The sequence below is a fragment of the Monodelphis domestica genome, chromosome 1, assembly GCF_027887165.1.
Source record: "Monodelphis domestica isolate mMonDom1 chromosome 1, mMonDom1.pri, whole genome shotgun sequence".
NCBI lineage: Eukaryota > Metazoa > Chordata > Mammalia > Didelphimorphia > Didelphidae > Monodelphis > Monodelphis domestica.
Genome location: NC_077227.1, coordinates 313977383 through 313996309, shown reverse-complemented (window position 1 = coordinate 313996309; position 18927 = coordinate 313977383). Strand labels below are relative to the sequence as shown.

The 18927-nt window shown below is 37.7% G+C and overlaps 1 long non-coding RNA gene across 3 annotated transcripts in view; it reads left to right on the top strand.

The window, feature by feature from the left end:
* The window catches only part of LOC107650651 (uncharacterized), a 99897-nt gene that overhangs the window by 21875 nt on the left and 59095 nt on the right, over positions 1-18927 (top strand). For 2 of the 3 annotated variants that reach the window (XR_008915057.1, XR_008915056.1), the window contains exon 3: positions 7600-7754. The exons of the other annotated variant lie outside the window; for it this stretch is intronic. This is a non-coding gene — a long non-coding RNA (uncharacterized LOC107650651). The remainder of the gene's footprint in view (positions 1-7599; positions 7755-18927) is intronic. 3 annotated transcript variants of the gene reach the window in all.

Genomic DNA, 18927 nt, shown 5'->3' with positions numbered 1-18927 from the left:
GATCTTACTAGGACAGAGCAAATAGGACTGCCATCTCTCTTATTTTGGAGACTCGGCCTCCCAATGTAGCTGAAGATAGCATTAGCTCTGCCATTTACTTACTGAGTTTTCAGTACACTGAACCCCTGGTATTTTTCACATGAACTATTGCCCCTTACCCCCACATTATATTTTTCCTGTTGGCTTTAAAAAAAAACTGAAACAGGAATTTACATTTAAAGGAGATAGCCTGGTGTAGAGGAAAGAACCTTGAAGTTAAAAGGTCCATTTTTTTTTTAATCATTTGCACAAAATGGCTCTGGAATGTAAATTGAGAGGGTTGGACTTGATCTTTAAGATCTTTTCTTGTTCTAACATTAGATAAGTGTAAGTCCTGTATCTCACTATCTCTGAAAAGGTCAAGATGAGTAGAGTAGTGGGTTTCTGTTTAGGCATTAACTTCATGGCACTTTAGGCCCCAGTACTGATGGGGAAAGAACACTGAGACAAGCTATGACAGTATCCGAGGAGACTGCCCAGGCAAGTCTAGAGGTCCTGCTAGTTCCTATCTGTTAAATCCTTGGAGTCTGAATACTCTAATTTTTCTTCCCTTGGTGGGTTTTGCATGGAATTTGATCTTCTTAAAGCAGAATGAATATTGTTTAAAATCACAGCATATCACCACATGTTTTTTACCAAAACCTTCCAGCTTTAGGCCAGTGAACTATGTGTGAACATTTGGTTAAGGCTGAACCTTTCATCATGAAACCCCTCTGGGTCCTTAATAAATAATTATTCTGATTCACATGCTCAGTCGTTGTGCCTTAGCTTCATGAGGAAAAGGAATGCTTATTGGACCCTCCCTCTCCCTGAATTACATACTGACCTTTCTTTTCTGGGGGAAGGGTAGTATATTTAAAAGCTCCAGTTAGTCTAACTCAGGGTTTCCTTGCAAGAAGTTAGCTTTAGGGTGAGTGATTCTCCTTTCCCTCTTCCCCCATTTTAAAAGTTTTTGGTTTTAAAATTTTATTTATTGCCCCCTACCACCACCAATACACAGTTCCTGGTGTTTTTGTCCTCTCCCCCAACTTTAATTGGCACAAAGAAACAGTTGAAGCCAGTTCATGACAGTCATTATTCACAGTCCCTTCTTTTTCTAAGGAAGTATGTTTCATAATATGCCCTTTAGAATTTTTATTAGTCATTGTTTTAAATCTATTTTCAGTTGCGTTTTAGTATTGTTTTTAATTTACATTTTTGTAGTCACTGAGTATGTTTTCTGAGATTTTTCTTCCTTGCTCTGCTTCAGTTCAAAAAACTTTTGCCATGTTTCTTCAAATCTTTTGTTATTTGTTTTTTATATTGCAGTATTATTTATTACATTTATAAACCCCTGTTCTTTCGACCATTCTCCCAGTTGATTGATTAGATACATTGTTTTTGGTTTTTCCTACCATACAAAGTACTTTGTTCCCGTGGGCAAATCACTCAACCCTTTAGATCCTTGATTTCTTATCTGCAAAATGGATAATAATACCTGTATTGTTGGATTTTTCTGAGAGTTTTTAATTCCAAGATTTCCCCCCTCATGTGACCATTTATTCTAATTACATATTGATTTTATTTTTTTCAAAAACTTGAAAATTTTTTGTTGTTGAAATGACCTCTTTTTATCATTTGTGTTCTCTTGTCACTTTTTCTTTATAAATGTAGTAGAATTTTCCCCTAAAATCTTTTAGCTATTTCCTTCCATTCTCCTAATTTTTAAAAATGATGTGACCTTTTATATTTAGATTGCTAGTTTTAAAAAGTATATATTGAGGGGCAGCTAGGCTGCTCAGTGCATTGAAAACCAGTGCTAGAAATAGGAAGACCTGGGTTCAAATTTAGCCTTCCTAGCTGTACTGTACTGTACTGTACTGTACTGTACTGTACTGTACTGCACATGAAACAGCTGGAGCAATTCCACCAACGCTCTCTCCGGTCAATCATGAGGATCCGATGGCAGGACCGTATCACCAACCAGGAAGTCCTCAACAGAGCCAACTCCACCAGCATCGAAGTCCTGGTCCTCAAAACCCAGCTACAATGGTCTGGACACGTCATCCGCATGGACCCACAGCGAATACCAAGACAGGTATTCTGTGGTGAACTGTCAGCTGGACTCAGGAAACAAGGCCGACCAAAGAGAAGATTCAAGGATCAGCTAAAGTCAAACTTGAAGTGGGCTGGCATTACACCAAAGCAACTAGAACTCGCTGCCTCTGACAGAAGAAGCTGGCGAACCCACATTAACCATGCCACCACCTTTGAAGATGAGCGACGTCGACGTCTTGCCGCTGCGCGTGAATGCCGACACCAGGCTACAACCGCACCTCCTGTAACAACTGGCGTCCCATGTCCCATGTGCCACAAACTGTGCGCCTCAGCCTTTGGACTCCAAAGCCACATGAGGGTACACCGTAGATGAAACTGCACAAAGACAATAGTCATTCTCGGTCACCGAGAGACTACCACTATTGAGGGGCAGCTAGGCTGCTCAATGCATTGAAAACCAGTGCTAGAAATAGGAAGACCTGGGTTCAAATTTAGCCTTCCTAGCTGTATGCAGGTCATTTAACCACAATTGCCTTTGTCCTTACTGCTCTTTTGCCTTGGATCCTGTGCTAAGTATTCATTCCAAGGTGGAAGGTAAGGGTTAAAAAAAAAAGTATATAATAAAGTTAACACTGTAGTACTGATACTAGGCTGCTCCACTATGCTTCCCTGTGATTTTACTTCTCTCTTCTCTCTTTATATTTTTTCTATGCTGTATTTCTCTAGTTTATTTATTTTACTTTTCTGTATACATCTTTTTTTTTCTCAAATCCTTACCTTTTATCTTAGCTGTCTTAGTATCAATTCTAAGACAGTAGAGCAAGCAGTAAGGACTAGGCAGTTGGAATTAAGTAACTTGCCCGGAGTCACACAGCTTAGAAATATCTTAGTCCAGATTTGAGCTCTGGTTTTCCTTGACTTTAGGGCTGGTGCTTTAAAATCCACTGCTACCTAGCTGCCTCTCCATATACATTTTTATGGTCTATGTGTATCTCTCTTTGTGTTCTTCACACCAGGCCCAGCCTCACACATAGTAGTCATTTAATAACCAGTTGGTGCCATTTGGTCATCAAATATTTAGGTGCTTGTTCAGATGCCAGGCATTGTGGTGTTAGATATACAAAGAAAAATTTAAAAACAAAACAAGAAAAATGAGATCAATATATATATACAATGCACATGAAAAGTTATCTCAGAGGGAAAGAAGGGGCTAATGGATCCTGTAGAAGGAATTTGAGCTGAGTCTAAAAGGAACCTAGGGAAGTCAGGAGGGAGAACAGTTCAGGAAACCTAGGCATGTTGAATGGGTAGCAGAGTGAAGATTGGAAACTAGCTCTCTAAGCTCATCCCTCTTTCCCTGAGTTCAGTTTGGTTCCTAGGGAACTAGTATCTCCCTTAGCCATTTCTCTTTTCTCCTTGCTCACTATCTTCTGCTATAGAATATAAGTTTTTTGAGGGCAGGATCTTCCATTTTTGTATTTTTATCCCTAGCATCTGGCTAGGGACAGTGTCTGCCACCACAGTATCTGTTAGGTGACTGATTTTAGAGTGGAGGTGGTGGTGGCAGGGATGGGTCCCTAAATACTGGAGATTGGGTTTTACTTAAGGGGAGGAGTAAAGGAATTAGTACATATCTGTCTTCATTTTGTTAAAGACTCCCTTTCTAACTGGCCAGCTGTCATTCCTCTTTCTCCCTTATTGTGGGTATACTGGTGTTTTCCTTTAATGTGTAGATTAAGACTATTAATAGAGTTGGGTCTTTTTACCCTATAAGGTTGTCATTTTAGGGAGCTTGTAGCATCTGAGCCTTTGTAGGCCTTTAAGCTAGGAAAGCTAACTATTTCCTCTCATGATTGCAGATGCTAAGGAAGAGGGAAGAAGCCACATGGAGAGTAGTACAAGTCACCATGCAAGTAACTGGGACCTAGAGCAGACACTGAATGATGGAGGATTTGTCCTAGAACAAAAGTGTTTTCTTCACATGGCTTAGAGGCTGGCCCAAGGGCTCTGGGAGGCCATTTCCTAGAAAAGTCACAGTTTCTCTACTAGCTGTTTTTTTCTGCCACATATGGGTGAGCAGCCGGAAACCACTTTTGCCTTGGCTGAAATCAGTCTCCCTCTTCAACCTAAGAAAGTTCTGGTTGCTTTGTTTCCTCAGGCTGCTGCTGCTAGTCCTTTTAGCTGAGCAGGCATTTTTACCAGATTAGGTCCCTTGTAAAAGTAGAAGACATTTTAGGAGATTTGGGACTCGACTCCACTTCAGGCATGTCAGTGGTTGGCCCCCGTTTGGAAGTAAAAGGAATCTTATATGGCATTGTTCCTACTTACTTCTGTTTTTGCTTTGTAAAGAACTATAGAATTTTAGAGCTGGAAGGGACTTGAGTTATGTTTAGATCAAACTCTTCATTTATTATGCTATTATTTATAAGCATCTCTTAATTATTAGGATCTCTGCCACTTTGTGAATCACCCAAGCCCCTTTGCTTCTCCTTGCATTTTGTCAACCTTCAGGAAAGAATGGTGGAAAAAGACCAATTTCCAGAAATCCTAGAATTGGAGAATCCTTGAAAGGTCTATCTTCTTGCCTGAAGACAAAGATACAAATGTTATATATCTGTGCATAATATGTAGATATGTAGATAATATGGTTTGATCTATAACAGAATTATGACATGGGAATTTAAAGTTTTACTACCTCTTAGGAAGTTGCTTATTTTCCAGAGTCACCTGCTAGCCTGTGGCTTGGTTCTCAGTTGGATTTTGGTTTCAACAGTGTGATTGTCTATCCCCACACTCAGTGCCAGGAGTTTGTGGGAGAGAAGGCTGCTGAACTCTCTGGGTTATGGGACCAGTGATACTTATCCGAACACACTTATAGACCTGAGTTAGGAGGTGGACTTTATGTAGTCCCTAGTATTGATGTAGACCAGTAAAGGGCAGACACTTACTCTGGATAGTAATAGATGGAAGTGACTGTATTCAGACTTCCCAATAACTTGGTGCCTACAAAGCCCAAAGGAGTGAGTTCTCTTCCTTATCCCCACCCTTAGATTCCTAGAAGTAAGAGACGAGGAAGGAGTGCATTACAGTCATGGAGGCTAGGACAGGGTCACAGAAAGGGGAGATGGGGTGTCCTTTGTGCAGAACAGCAGCCACTGCTATAGCAGCAGCCTTGAGAACTTCTTCCCCTGCACACACCAGCAGCTGCAACATGGGGCCCTGAAAGGCTCCATGGCTTGTCCAGGCCTATACTGTTAGTTTGTGGTGAAACTTTACTCCTAGTCTTTCTGACTCAGAGACCAGCTCTCCATTCTCTGTGCTCATGATGCCCCTCCTACCAAACATTTATTAAGAGCCTTCTGTGTAGAAGACTCTGTCCTAAGCACTAAGCATAAAAAAGATGGTTTTGATTGCTGAGGTTTATAGTTTACCAGAGCAGTGATGCACTCGATTAGTCAATCCACAAACACTAAGTATCTATTATGTACTAGACACCATGCTAAGTTCTGGGGATACAGTGACTAAAGGGAAATAGTTCCTGCCTTAAAGGAACTTACATTCTAAAGGAGAAACAAGATATGCATATATAAATGTATATATAATGTGTCCAAAATTAATGCAAGAAAGTTTAGAGAAGGAGTAGGCTAGCAGCTGGGAACATCAGTAAGGGCTTGACCTATGTTTAGAAGCAATATAGGGATTCCTAGAAGTGGAAATGAGTAAGGAGCAATCATATTCAGTATTTGAGGATAGATCAACATTAAGAAAAGTCAGGGGCAGCTAGGTGGCTCAGTGGATAGAGAGCCAATCCTAGGGACAGGAGGTCTTGGATTCAAATCTAGCCATGGAACCCTGGACAACTAATTTAACCCCAGTTGCCTAGCCCTTATCTCTCTTCTGCCTTGGAACTGATATTTAGTATTGATTCTGAGTCAGAAGGCAAGGGTTTAAAAAACAAAACAGTTAACATAATTATAATAAAAACAAATATCCAAAACCCACATAATTGTCCCATAGATGTGGAAAACATCTTGACAAAGTACAATACTCATTTATACTTTCTCTACAAAATATAGGCTTAGGGGGTATATTCAGAAAAATTCTTATAAATATCTAAAACAAAAAGCTAGTATCATGCAATGGGAATGTAATAGGATCTTTCTCAGCATATGCAGAATTAAAGAAAGGATGCTAATTCTCATCACTGTTATTTCATATAGTTCTGGAAATGCTAGCAATCAGACGAGAAAGAAATTAAAACACAAAGTATATATATATATATACTTGTCTGTTTGTGTGTGTGTAAAGCAAAGAAAAAGAGGAGATTAAAAAACTATCCCTGTTTGCTGACAATTTGATGGTCTTGTCAGAAAATTCTAGGGAATCAGTGAATATAATAATTGAGACAACAGTTTCAGCAGTGTTGCAGACTATAATATAAACCCTCAAAATTCAACAGCACTTCTCTATAGAAATCTAAGAGGCAATAATTTAAAGGGGAATCCTTGCCTTCTTAAAGTATCTGGGAATAGATCTTACATATCTTTCATAGCTACAGGTAGGAGATGTATTCTTAACCTAGCAAAGTTTAGAGGAAATTACAGAATATAAAATTGACAACTTTGATTACATGAAACTGAAAAGCTTTTGCAGACACAATATTAATGCCTAAGTTAAGAAGGGAAGTAGTTGAATGGGATGAAAAGTTTTCTATCACATTTCTCTGATTAGGATTTGATATCCAAGATATATAAACAGTTAATAGATATGCATATGATCATTTGGTTTCCCAACATTTAAGTGTTCTGAATTGTTAACAGCCATATGAATGAATGCTCTAAAATGTATTTGTCAGACTGATTAAAATGTCAGACTTAAGTAGAAACAGATAAGGATCTTGCCTTATTATTATTATCTTGCTTTGTGACTTAGAAAACCACATATTAACATCTATTATTCTATCATATTTTATTCATTTTGTTAAATATTTTCCATTTACATTTTAACTAGATTCTTTGGCACTTGCCTCTAAGTCATTGGTCAAAAAGAGAAGTGCAAATTGAAACAGTCCTGAGATTGTCAATGCTGCAAATTGGCCAAATGATAAAAGAAGGAAATAGTCAATATTGGAGGTTTTGTGGGGAAATAGGCATTGGTAGTGGTGCTGTGAATTAGTACAACCATTTTGGAAAGCAGTTTGGAATTTGGTAAACTAAAATGGCCATTACCTTTGACCTAGAAATTCCATTAGTGGACTTATGCCTCAGAGAGGCCATTGATAAGAAGAAAGCTCTCATATACCCCAATAAATTTATAGCATCACTTGTGATAGTAAAGGATTGAGGAGAAAAAAGGTAGATGCCTATTGGTTTAGGAATGGCTAAACAAATTGTGACATATGACTAATGGAATATTATTGTTCTGTAAGAAATTACAAGTTTGATGAATACAGAGAAGCATGGAAAGATCCATGATAACTGATAAAAAGTGAAGTAAGCAAGCCAAGGAAAAATCCCCCTACAGGTGGAGTCAAGATGGTGTCTTAGACGCAGCAAAAGTCCAGAACTCTCTAAAACCCTTCTACACCCATCAAAAACAAGGTGCTTCGAGGGGACAGAAAACCAAATCTAACCGCAAGACAGAGCTGGGAGACCCTCCTGCTGGATTCAGCTTAAAAGGTATGCCAAAAAAAGCCTGAATTCTTGAACTCTTGGATTCAAGGAAAAGGAAGAAGGAAGGTTCCAGGACCCCTCCCCCACCTACATTGCTGAGTCTCCAGTGGTGGCTAGAATCTCTGGGTGGGCAAGGGCGCTAGTCAGGAGGGATTGCCTTGCTGACACAGCTGTGCCAGGCTCAGGGCATTGAACATAGGCAGCAGGGAGGCAGCTAGAGGAGAAACACAGAGAGGTCAGCCTAGTTGCAGCCAAAACACTCCACCACTCCCCTTTCTGGAGATTTTGACCTCAGGGCACATCCAGCTCTGCAAATCAACTCCACTCTGGCTTAATCTTACCAATAGGGCAGATAAGAAGCCTTCAGAGGGCAGGGAAGCTCCATCTCCAACACCTTTCCCCCATAGATTGGCTGAGAGTAGCTGTGAGAATCCAGTTGACTCCAATCCCAGGGCAAAGGCTGTAACCACTACAGAATACCTTGCTAACAGGGCTGGAAGCACAGCTCCCTTCACCTTCACCTACACCTTCAGTTTCTGCTGCCAGCTGGGGAAGATCTGACCTCATTAATACCATTAGCCTAACCTATCAATCAGCAGAGCAGAGAAGAAGCCCCTTCAGGACAGAATAGCCCAAACCCACAGATCCAGCAAATTCAAAAGTCCAAGACTACAGCCAATAATAGGGGGGAAAGAAGGAAAAAATATAAGTAAACCCCCATAAGGACTATAATAATATAAATAGTGAATATTGTAAAATCATAAAGAATAAGCATGTTTTAAAAGAAGAAATATGACATGCTAACTCCCCCTCCCTTTGCATATATGGGAGATCTACAAGTATAGCATATATTTTGAGACTTCTCATATGTTGATCACTTATGATGATGTTTCCCCTTTTTCTTTTAAAAATATTTATTCTATGGAATAGCTCTCTAGGACAGGAAGAGAAAGGAATATTGGAGAAAATGATGGTAATGTAAAAAAAACCCGATAACAATTTTTAAGAAAGAGAATCTACTAGGGAGAAACTATAGGATTAGCTTGACATCATGAAGGTTTAATTGAGATTAGATTCCTTAAATCTGTAGTGGATTTCGTTGGTATGGTTTATATTATATAGCTCCATTCAGCAGCACATGGAGTAGAGAGGATATTGGGAGTAATCTAAGGTGGGGGTTTGGTAGGTTATCAAATATGAGAGAATGAGTGTTGTAATTCTTAAGTAGAACATAATGTAGAGGGGCAGCTAAGTGAACTCTTCCTAGCTTCCTAGCTTCCTGGCCAAGTCACTGAACCCTGAGAACTTAACTAAATTGCTAGTTAGTGTCTGAGACTCATACTTTTCTGACCCATCCAGTATTCTCTCCATTGAGCCCTGTAGCTGCCCTACAGATTCTTCTCTCCTCCTGCATCCTCCCAAAAGCCTTTTTTTTTTCCCTTAAAACAAATAAGCACCATCTAGTAAAATAAGCTCACACACTGGCCATGTTTCCCTCTGTACCTCCAGTCTACTACCTGGCCAACAAGGATTGGACTGCATAAATCATCAGTCTTCTGGAGCAGTTTGTCATAATTTTGATCATTGTCACTAAGTCTTTCATAAGTTGTTTTCCTTTATAGTGTTGCTACACTGTGTGTTATTCTTCTAGTGCTGCTCACCTCTATCTGTATCAGTTCATAAAATCCTTACAGATTATCTGAATCTGTTCCTTTCATCATTTCTTATGGCATAATAATACTTCATTTTATTTATCTACCATAACTTTTCATCCATTTTCTGATTGATGGTTTCTTCCTTTTTTTTCTTTGCTACTATAAAAAGGGCTGCTATAAATAACTTTATACATATTGATCCTTTCCCTCTTTCTTTGCTCCCTTGGGAATTATAGAATCATGTCTCATTGGTCCTAGGCACTTGCTAAGTGCTGAGTATATATTAGAAGACAAAACATGCTGTCTTCCTTCAAAGAGTTTGGAGTTAGAATGGGTGAAGCATCATGCAAGAAATCATATATGTATATATATATATATATATATATATAACTCTAAATCCTGTGAGTCTCTGGACAAGGATAAGATGTGCTTATGTTTCTTCATTAAGAAATTTGTTTTAGTAATTGTGTAAAAAATGAGTAATAATTATAATGATGACTTTCATTTTTTATAGAATGCTTTACATCAGGAGTATTTTATATATACACACATGTATATCACTTTAAATGTTAAAACTATATTAATGTCAGATGACATTCATCTGTGTTCCAAAATATCCATGAAGAGGTAAGATAGGTGTTATCTGCATTTATAGATTAAAAACTAAGATTTGAATTAAGTGATTTGTTCATGTTCATAGAGCTATTAAGTATTAGAGGCAGGATTTGAACTCATGGATGATCAAAAAGTCTTATTGACAGTCTAAACTTTAATAATTTTCTATATAGTCTCATGATCTAGTATGTTGCTGGATTAGAAGGAATTCTTGGCTAGAGCCACTGTTCTTATGGTAAACACAGGGATATGCCATTGAGAGGAGCAGCAGTGATCAGAACCTTCTCTCAGTCACATTCTGGGTGGCTCAGTTCTGATACATTCCTTGACCCCATTGAATAGGGCTAGGATATGGCCACTAGAGAGCTCTAGTGCTTTCTAAGAGATCAACTTCTGCTTTGGACTTGGAACTCTCAAACAGGCATTTGAGGTCAAGTTTATTGTGTTTGCTGCCTTATCTGATCTGCTTCCATGACAATCAGGAGATATCTGTTCCTGAGGGTAAGCAGATCCCTGGCAAGAGGAGGCTTCTGTTTAGATTAATTTTGGATGACCCTGGAGACCAGAAATGGTTAAAGTTTTCCATACTGTTCATTCCACAGGTGGCACTGATGAGGAGATAGAGGCATAAGCCCCAGCCCTACTCCACATACCTGTAGATCCACAGAAGCTCTCCTATCTAGGTACCCCCTACCCATCCCAGAAAGTGTGTGACACTAGTGCTGGAAAAGAGAGAAACTGCACATACCAGATTTGTGCATACAAACAGAAGAAACATGTAAGTGGCCAAGAATTACACTACTGCTTGAATTTTGACAAATGAAGACTTACAATATGATGGGGAAACTCAAGCAAAATAAATAGCATAGAAAACAGAGCTATAACCAGAGCCTCAAAGAAAAAAATGTTAATTTTTGGAAGAGTTAAAGAAAGCGTTGAGAGGTAGAGGAAAAATTGGGAACAGAAATGAGCTGATGCTAGAAAATTATAAAGAGAGAATTAACATTTTGATAGAAGCAGCACAAAAAATACTAAACAAAATAATACTTTAAAACAGAATTGGCCTAATGGTAAAAGGGATGTAGAAACTTACAGAAGAGCTCTTTTTAAAAAGCAGAATTTGTTAAATGGAAACAGAGGTACAAAAGCTTACTGAAAAAAACCTAATTTCTTAAAAATTAGAATTTGAGCAATTGGGAGCTCATGACTCCACGAGACATGAAGAGACAATAAAACAGACAAAAGAAAGAAAAAAAACAGGAGAAATTTGCATGTTTTCTCCAATTTACTCATTCACAAATGTGAAAGATCTCACTAGAAAAACAACTGACCTGAAAAACAGATTGAGGAAAGAAAATTTAGCAATTATTGGACTTCCTGAAAGTCATTTTTTTTAAGAGTCTAGGCAACACATTTTATTTTATTTTATTTTATTTTATTTTTATTTATTTATTTTTTAAACCCTTACCTTCCATCTTGGAGTCAATATTATGTATTGGCTCCAAGGCAGAAGAGCGGTAAGGGCTAGGCAATGGTGGTTAAGTGACTTGCTCAGGGTCACACAGCTGGGAAGTGTCTGAGGCCAGATTTGAACCTAGGACCTCCTTTCTCTAGGCCTGGCTACCCAGCTGCCCCCTAGGCATCACATTTTAAAGAATTATAAAGGAAACTGCCCCGATAGCTTAGATCCAGAGGATAAAATAGAAATGGAAAGAATCCACTGTTTACTTCCTGAATGAAATCACAAAATGAAAACTCCCAGTAATATAGTCAAATTCCAGAACATCCATGTCAAGGACCATGTCAAGGACCACGTCAAGGAGGAAATACTGCAAGCAGCCAAAAAGAAACCATTCAAACATCAAACCAGTCAGGACCTTACAAAATTTAACAGCTTCTACATAAGAATCATTTGATAAATGGTCAAGTGATATAAACAGGCAATTTCCAGAAGAAATCAAAGCCATCTATCATCATATGAAAAAATGCTCCAAATCACTAATTGGTTAGGAGAAGTGTAGATGAAAACAACTCTGAGGTGCTACCTCACCTGTCAGAAATGACAAATGCTGGAGAGGATTGGGGAAAATAAGTATACTTAAATTGATGGTGGAGTTGAAGACTGGTCCAACCATTCTGGAGATCAATTTGGAACAATGTGCACAAGGGTTTGAAATGGTGTATACCTAGTAGTACCATTACTAGGTCATGTCTTTAGCCCAAAAAGATCAGAGAAGAAGGAAATGGACCTATATTTACAAAAAATATTTTAGAACTTCATTTTGTAGTAGGAAAGAATTAGAAATTGAGGGGATGCCCATCAATTGGAGAGTGGCTTAATGAGCTGTGGCATATGATTTTTTTAAAAGAATTTAAGTCTATTTAATTAATTAATTTAGAGTATTTTCCCATGGTTACATGAATCATGTTCTTTCCCTCCCATTTTCCTACCCCCCTCACATAGCCAACAAGCAATTCCACTGGGTTTTACATGTGTCATTGATCAAGACCTATTTCCATATTATTAATATTTGCAATAGGTGAGAGTCTACATCCCCAGTCATATCCCCATCAAACCATGTGATCGAGCAGTTGTTTTTCTTCTGTGTTTCTGCTCCCAAAGTTTCTTCTGTGTTTCTGCTCCCAAAGTTCTTTCTCTGGATATGGATTGTGTCCTTTTTCATGAGTCCCTCAGAATTGTCCTGGATCATTGCATTGCTGCTAGTAAAGAAGTCTGTTATATGCAATTATGTGTGGCATATGACTATGATGAAATATCATCATGCTATATGAAATGACAAGGAGGGTGGTTTCAGAAAAACATGGGAAGACCTATATGAACTGATGCAAAGTGAAATGAGCACATTGTACACAGTAATAGCAGTATTTTAAGGATGATCAACTGTGAAAGATTTAGATACTCTGATCAAGATTCAAGATAATTCCAAAGGATTCATGATGAAAAATTCTATCCACCTTTAGAAAGACTTGAATTCTGAGTGAAAATTTAGTATAATCTTTTCACCTTTATTTTTCTTGCCTTTTTTTGATATGGAAATGTGTTTTGTATAGTTTCACGTGTATAATTGATATTTTGCTTGCCTTCTCAATAGGTGAGGGATTATTAGGGGAAGGAAAGAATTTGAAACTCAATTTTTAAAAAAGGAATGTTAAAAATAAATAGTAAATTTAAAAATGTTAGCTCTTAAAAAAAAGAATGTTACAAAATTGAAAACTAGAAACTTAACTTTGCTCCCTTCCTTTGCTGAGGGTATGTGTCCATGGGTATGTAACATTCCATATAGTGCCATATTTTTTGATGTATTGATTAGTTCTGCTTATTTTTTTTCTCTTAAAAATATTCTTTTGTTAAATGCAATGGCTTTCTTTAGAGAAGGAAGGAGGAGAGGTATACATGGGGAAATCTAGGTAATATCAAACCAAAAAAAGCCAATAAAAATTTTTTTAAGAGGAAATGTTTAAAAAATCTAGTAGTCTCCACATTTGGTGAATCATATGAAGCATTTGTGTACTTAACATGTATAAGGCAGTATGCTAGAAGCTGGGGGCACAAAGATGAAAGTTATACAGGCCCATATAATCTAATAGGGATAATAAATCATGAATAAGTATGATATATTAAAATTTAATGAAAAAGGAAAGATCCAGGTATAGTGCTATGAGGTAATTTAATGAGAGACGTCACTTTCAATTTGAGGAATGAGAAGCATGGTACTTGACATAGGTCTTGAAGGCAGAGAAGGATGTCAGTAGGTGTAGATGTCTTTTGTGAATTCATAAAAGAAGGATGAGTAAGGAAAGCTACTAGTCCAGTTTGGCTAGATAGTAAAGTATATAAAGGTGAGTGGGGTGAAATAAAACTGGAAAGATAGAATAGAGCCAGATTGTAGAGCCTTACATTTCATACCAAGCAGCTTGAATTCTGTCAGTAGGGAGCTACTAAAAGTTTTTGATCAGGGGAGTGATGTGGTTGGCTATGAACATTAGAATGAATTATAAAGGTGGTTAGGATGCTATAACAATAAGTCTGGTAAAAAGTGATAAAAGCCTGCCGGCATTACTGTATTCAAGGAATATAATGAAATTGAAAGGAGGCATGGTCCCTGCTGACACATAGTAAGCTTTTTAGAAATAGAAATGTTAGTTAATATTATGAAAAGCTTTGACTTCTTATACTTTTCATAATATTAACTAACATTTCTAAAAAGCTAAATTCCTTAGGCAACTGCCTATAAGGACTTAGTATACTTTAAAAAAGTGTGCGTTTAAGATCATGTGCACATTAATATTGTGTACTTTGCCTTATGTATTAATGGTGTTCCTGAAATAGTTCATGCAAAGCAGCTTTTTGGTAACTCACCTATTCTTAGTGTAGTAAAACAATCTCACTACCAAAAAAAGTATATTGTTAATCTTACTGTAACTTGGACAGTCATTTTATAGTGTCAATAGTGAATCTTTAATGTATCTGTTTTGAAAATTAGATTTTCTTTCTAAGTGGATAGTCATGTCAGTATTATATTGTATTTTAGAGAGTTTCATATTTCCCATGATGTGATTATTTGTGGATTATCTGCTTGGGTAACAGTAAACCATGTTAACAGGATTCTGCTGGTTGGACACAACTGCATGAGAAAAGGGCTTCTAATAGGTTTTTTTCTAGTTTTGTTTTCTTTAATAAGGATTTAAATTTCTGCCATCTCAGCTGTTTAAGAAAAGCATCCCCAATGAAGATCTATCTGGCTTTCTTACTTTCGATCTCAAGTCTCCTTGGTCTGTTCTCTGACTCACTTTCCCAAAATGACTTCAGGATTTGAGTCTTCCTTCCCAGTCCCAACCCTCTCATCTAGTTTTATCATGATGCACCTTGCTGTCCCATTTTGAGAAATGGGGTGCAGCAGAGTTTGGTCCAAGCAGGCGGTAGTTGTGGAAACATAAATGGTATAGGATTAAAGGAGAACTGCTAATCTCTATGTAATGTTAAGAATGAGTATCCAGTTTTCACCTCAAGCTTCTATGAAGATATATGCATGGTTAATTTCTCAGTTATTTATGTGTGGCTTATTCGTGACAATCCAAATAATTCAAAATATTGTCCAGCAGTTAGAATAAATGTCATGAGGTTCATACAGAAGAAAAGAGTTTATTACTGAATTGCAGGCAAATCCAAACATAGGTTAACTGAATTTAACTACCCTTATGTATTAAACATAGCCTCCCTCTATGGGCATGGATGATAGTTTAGGGAAATATTAGCTTTTTTTTCATCTTAATACTTCTCCATGTAATATTTTCTTGGCAAGTATGGAATGAGAATAATTGTAATGTTTATGACTTTAGGGCTAAAGCAAAAGCAGTTCTAGAGATTCTAGTAGCTAACACTAGAAAACATTCTCAGTTGTCCAGGAATTGAACCCAATTGAAAGCACATCCTTTCCCTTCTAGACTCATGTGGCAACAGGTGTTCATCTCTTAGGCCCATTGGCAGAAAGTGGCCCCTGACACCTTCCTTGTCTAAGATAAATCATGTGATTTCAAAGAATCAGACCTGACTTTGATTATCAGGTGCAGCATCAGTAACTACTGTGACTAGGAGGCCAGAGTCTCTTATTTCAAACCTAGGGTTAAATATTAAAAAGGCAGTGCCCTTAAGTATACCCTAAGCAGGGATAAGGGTTGTTTCTAAGTTTATTGCTTCCAGTAAATCAGAATATCTCAGGAAAGAAACAGGTGGTAAATACAGCTTGGAATCTCCAAAATGAAAGCCAGGATGAGCTGGCAGAACCTTTGAAAGGTGGTGAAGCTTTGAGTCATCCAAAGCTGAAGCTGGTTTCTATGGAACTCATTTGGAGTTTAGCCAGTGAGCCTCAATACACTCTCCCCTGTGATAAAGGAAAAGAAGATCCTAAATGTCTGTTGGCTACTGTGTTCATCTTCTGGCTGGTAGCCAGCCTTAACATTTCTTTATTACATTTTTCATATCCATCTGGGTATTTAGAAATTTTCCCTGAGACTTAGGAGCCAAGTTGAAACTGATGTTAGGAATCGCTAAGAGAAACTTGGCCAATATTTCTTTGTATTTGTTTGTGGAACCCTTAGTCTTCTACAGAACTTATAAGGCCTAACAGTGGCCTTTGTGTGCTCAAAGAGGGCAGTATTATAGGGCACAGTGAGTAAAAATCAGTAATGACAACAGAAACTCCTATCCCACTTTCATCCTCAGAATTATTCTTTGATCCTGATAGTGATCAAGGAGAATGATATTTTATCCAAGCTTACAAGGCAGCTCAGACCTATGGTAGATGCATCTGAGCAACTACAAACTAGTTTTATATTGAACATGAGCACTAAAAGGGAGGTAGATATGTTGGAGTGATGAGAATAGGAGGCTGAGGGTCTCTTTAACGTAGAAGTTCAAAAGTATCAGTTGATTGCTCAGACCTTCAGTTTATATGAAATTTATTATATCTCTTTCTCTGACCATGATCAGGCAGATTAATGGTGATTCATACTTTACCAAGATCATTTTCTTTCACCTTCTGCAGGAAGAAATTGAGAACTAAAGCTTTGTTTTTGGAATTCTCTTCAATACTGTTTTTCCCAGTTTCTTACAAAATTCCCACGGTCAGGGTCCAATCCCATATGGAATTGATGAGATATGCTCAGCCACACTTAGGGGAAACTGTTAAGTGTTGGATAATATTGTAAACATTTGGATGAAAGATTAAAGGTTTATAGAAATAGTAAAATGAAGAATTGAATGAAAAGTTTTAACTTCAGAGTCCAAGTCAGCCAATCCTTTTGGTGGGGATTTTCCTCAGTACCAGCACTTAGAAGATCCTGCATAGGCCTAGAGACGGGAGGTCCTAGGTTCAAATCTAGCCTCAGACACTTCCTAGCTGTGTGACCCTGGGCAAGTCACTTGACCCCCATTGCCTAGCCCTTACCACTCTTCTGCCTTGGGGCCAATACACAGTATTGACTCCAAGACCGAAGGTAAGGTTTTTTTTAAAAAAAGAAGAAGATCCTGCATTGCCTAGTGGACTATGGAGAACAGCCTCATAACCTAACCATCATCCCTAACTGTTCACCACTTCCACTTTACAGGAAATTTCCAATGACTGTCATATGGTTAAATGTTGTAGAAAGGCTTTCTTTACAGATTTAGGTTTCTGAGATCCCAGGATAACAATAAATGATATTAGTAATAGACATCTTAAATTCCAAGTGTAGCATAGCTCAGGGCAGACCCCTGTTGATTTTCCTTTAGTCAAGAGAGGACCCACCAAAAAGGCAGTTCCCAATCTGGCCGATTGATTTGGCCAAAGAGTCTAAAGCATTCTGGATGGAATGATGTAAGGGCCCAGTCCTAGATTCATTTGAAGAGTAGTGCAAACAAGTTTCACTATTTTCTCTTATTAGTATTTGGTTAATTCTTTGGCTACAAGGCTTCCAGTTTAGATCAGGAAGTTTGTCTTTGTAAAACTCTGTTTAGGCAAGTTGTATTTGCAAACTATTTCCACATTATTTATTGCAGCATTACCCTTGACATCTAGAGTGTATGAACCAAAGGTCAATATCAGATCCGCATTATTAAATTGATGATGTCATAGTTGTGCTTGAACCTAGAACTTGCCCTTGGTGAAAATGTCATATTTAAAAGAAAAGGTTTGTATGCAACACACCAATGTATTTGTATTAGCCCTTTCTTATAGGAACAACAAATGTTAATACAGAGAAGAATGGAAAGCCTTAAATGAACTAATGAAAAAAGTAAGTGGAACCAAAGAAATAATAAATACAATGATTACAACAGTATAAGTAGAAAGAACCACAAAACAATTGAAAATTAATGTTGCAGGATTAAAAAGAACAAGTTTGGACCCATTGCCCCTTCCCCCCAACATGAGAAAATACCTACCTTTCCATCATTCTTTATAGCTGTAAGAAGGTCTATGTGCTGAACATTTTATATATTGTAATTTTTTATGTATTAAGTGGTTTTCTGATTTTCCCTCTTCCTCCTTTAAAAAAAAAATTCTTTGTCACAAGGGATGATTATCTGAAAGAGAAAGAGGAAGCAAGGGAAGGTTACAAAGGAAAATTTAGGTGATGTAAAAATAAAAGATACCCAAAAAATGTATTTGAAAAGAAAAAAAGAACTTGCCCTTGGGGAAGATAAGATGCATTGGTTTTGGCTGATAAACTATAGCCTATATTGCTGTCCAAAGAGAGTAGTAAATTAATAGAAATTCAGTTAAATAGATAGGTATCTGGTACCTACTCTACAAATCTGCTCTGGCACTGGGGCAGAAGCGGGAATAGAGAAGAAGAGATGTGTAAGATATGCTTCATCCCTTCAGGGAGTTATATACATACATAACACACATACATACACATGCACACAAATGTGTGCATGAGGTTTCTTTATGGTTTGAAGAGGGGAGGCTCAAGAAATAATTTATGCAGGTAGAAGATTGTTGGTCCTGGTCCTGGAATGGTAAGAAATCTCATTTGGCTAGTGTTAACAAGTATTATATTTTATAAGATTTATTAATAATCACTTGAAGTAGAAGAAATAAAAAATAGAAGTACAAAACTTAAGTATAACCACATGAGTAAACTTTCCTGCCAAGTCCCCCCTTTTCTTCCTTCTTTCCCCCTCCTTCCCCCCCGCCCCCCCAGCACTCCACAGGAATTCCAGGAATAAGAGGGAGAGGGGTGCGGTCACATCAAAATATATCCTCCTTACATTAGGATGTAATATAAAAACACAAATGGGATGCTGGGTAAGAGAATCCTGGGGAGCAAATTCTACCCACACAATCCCACCTGTGATTCCATTGGGAAATGAGCCTGTAGAAATCTCCCAGATTTACATGCCTAGT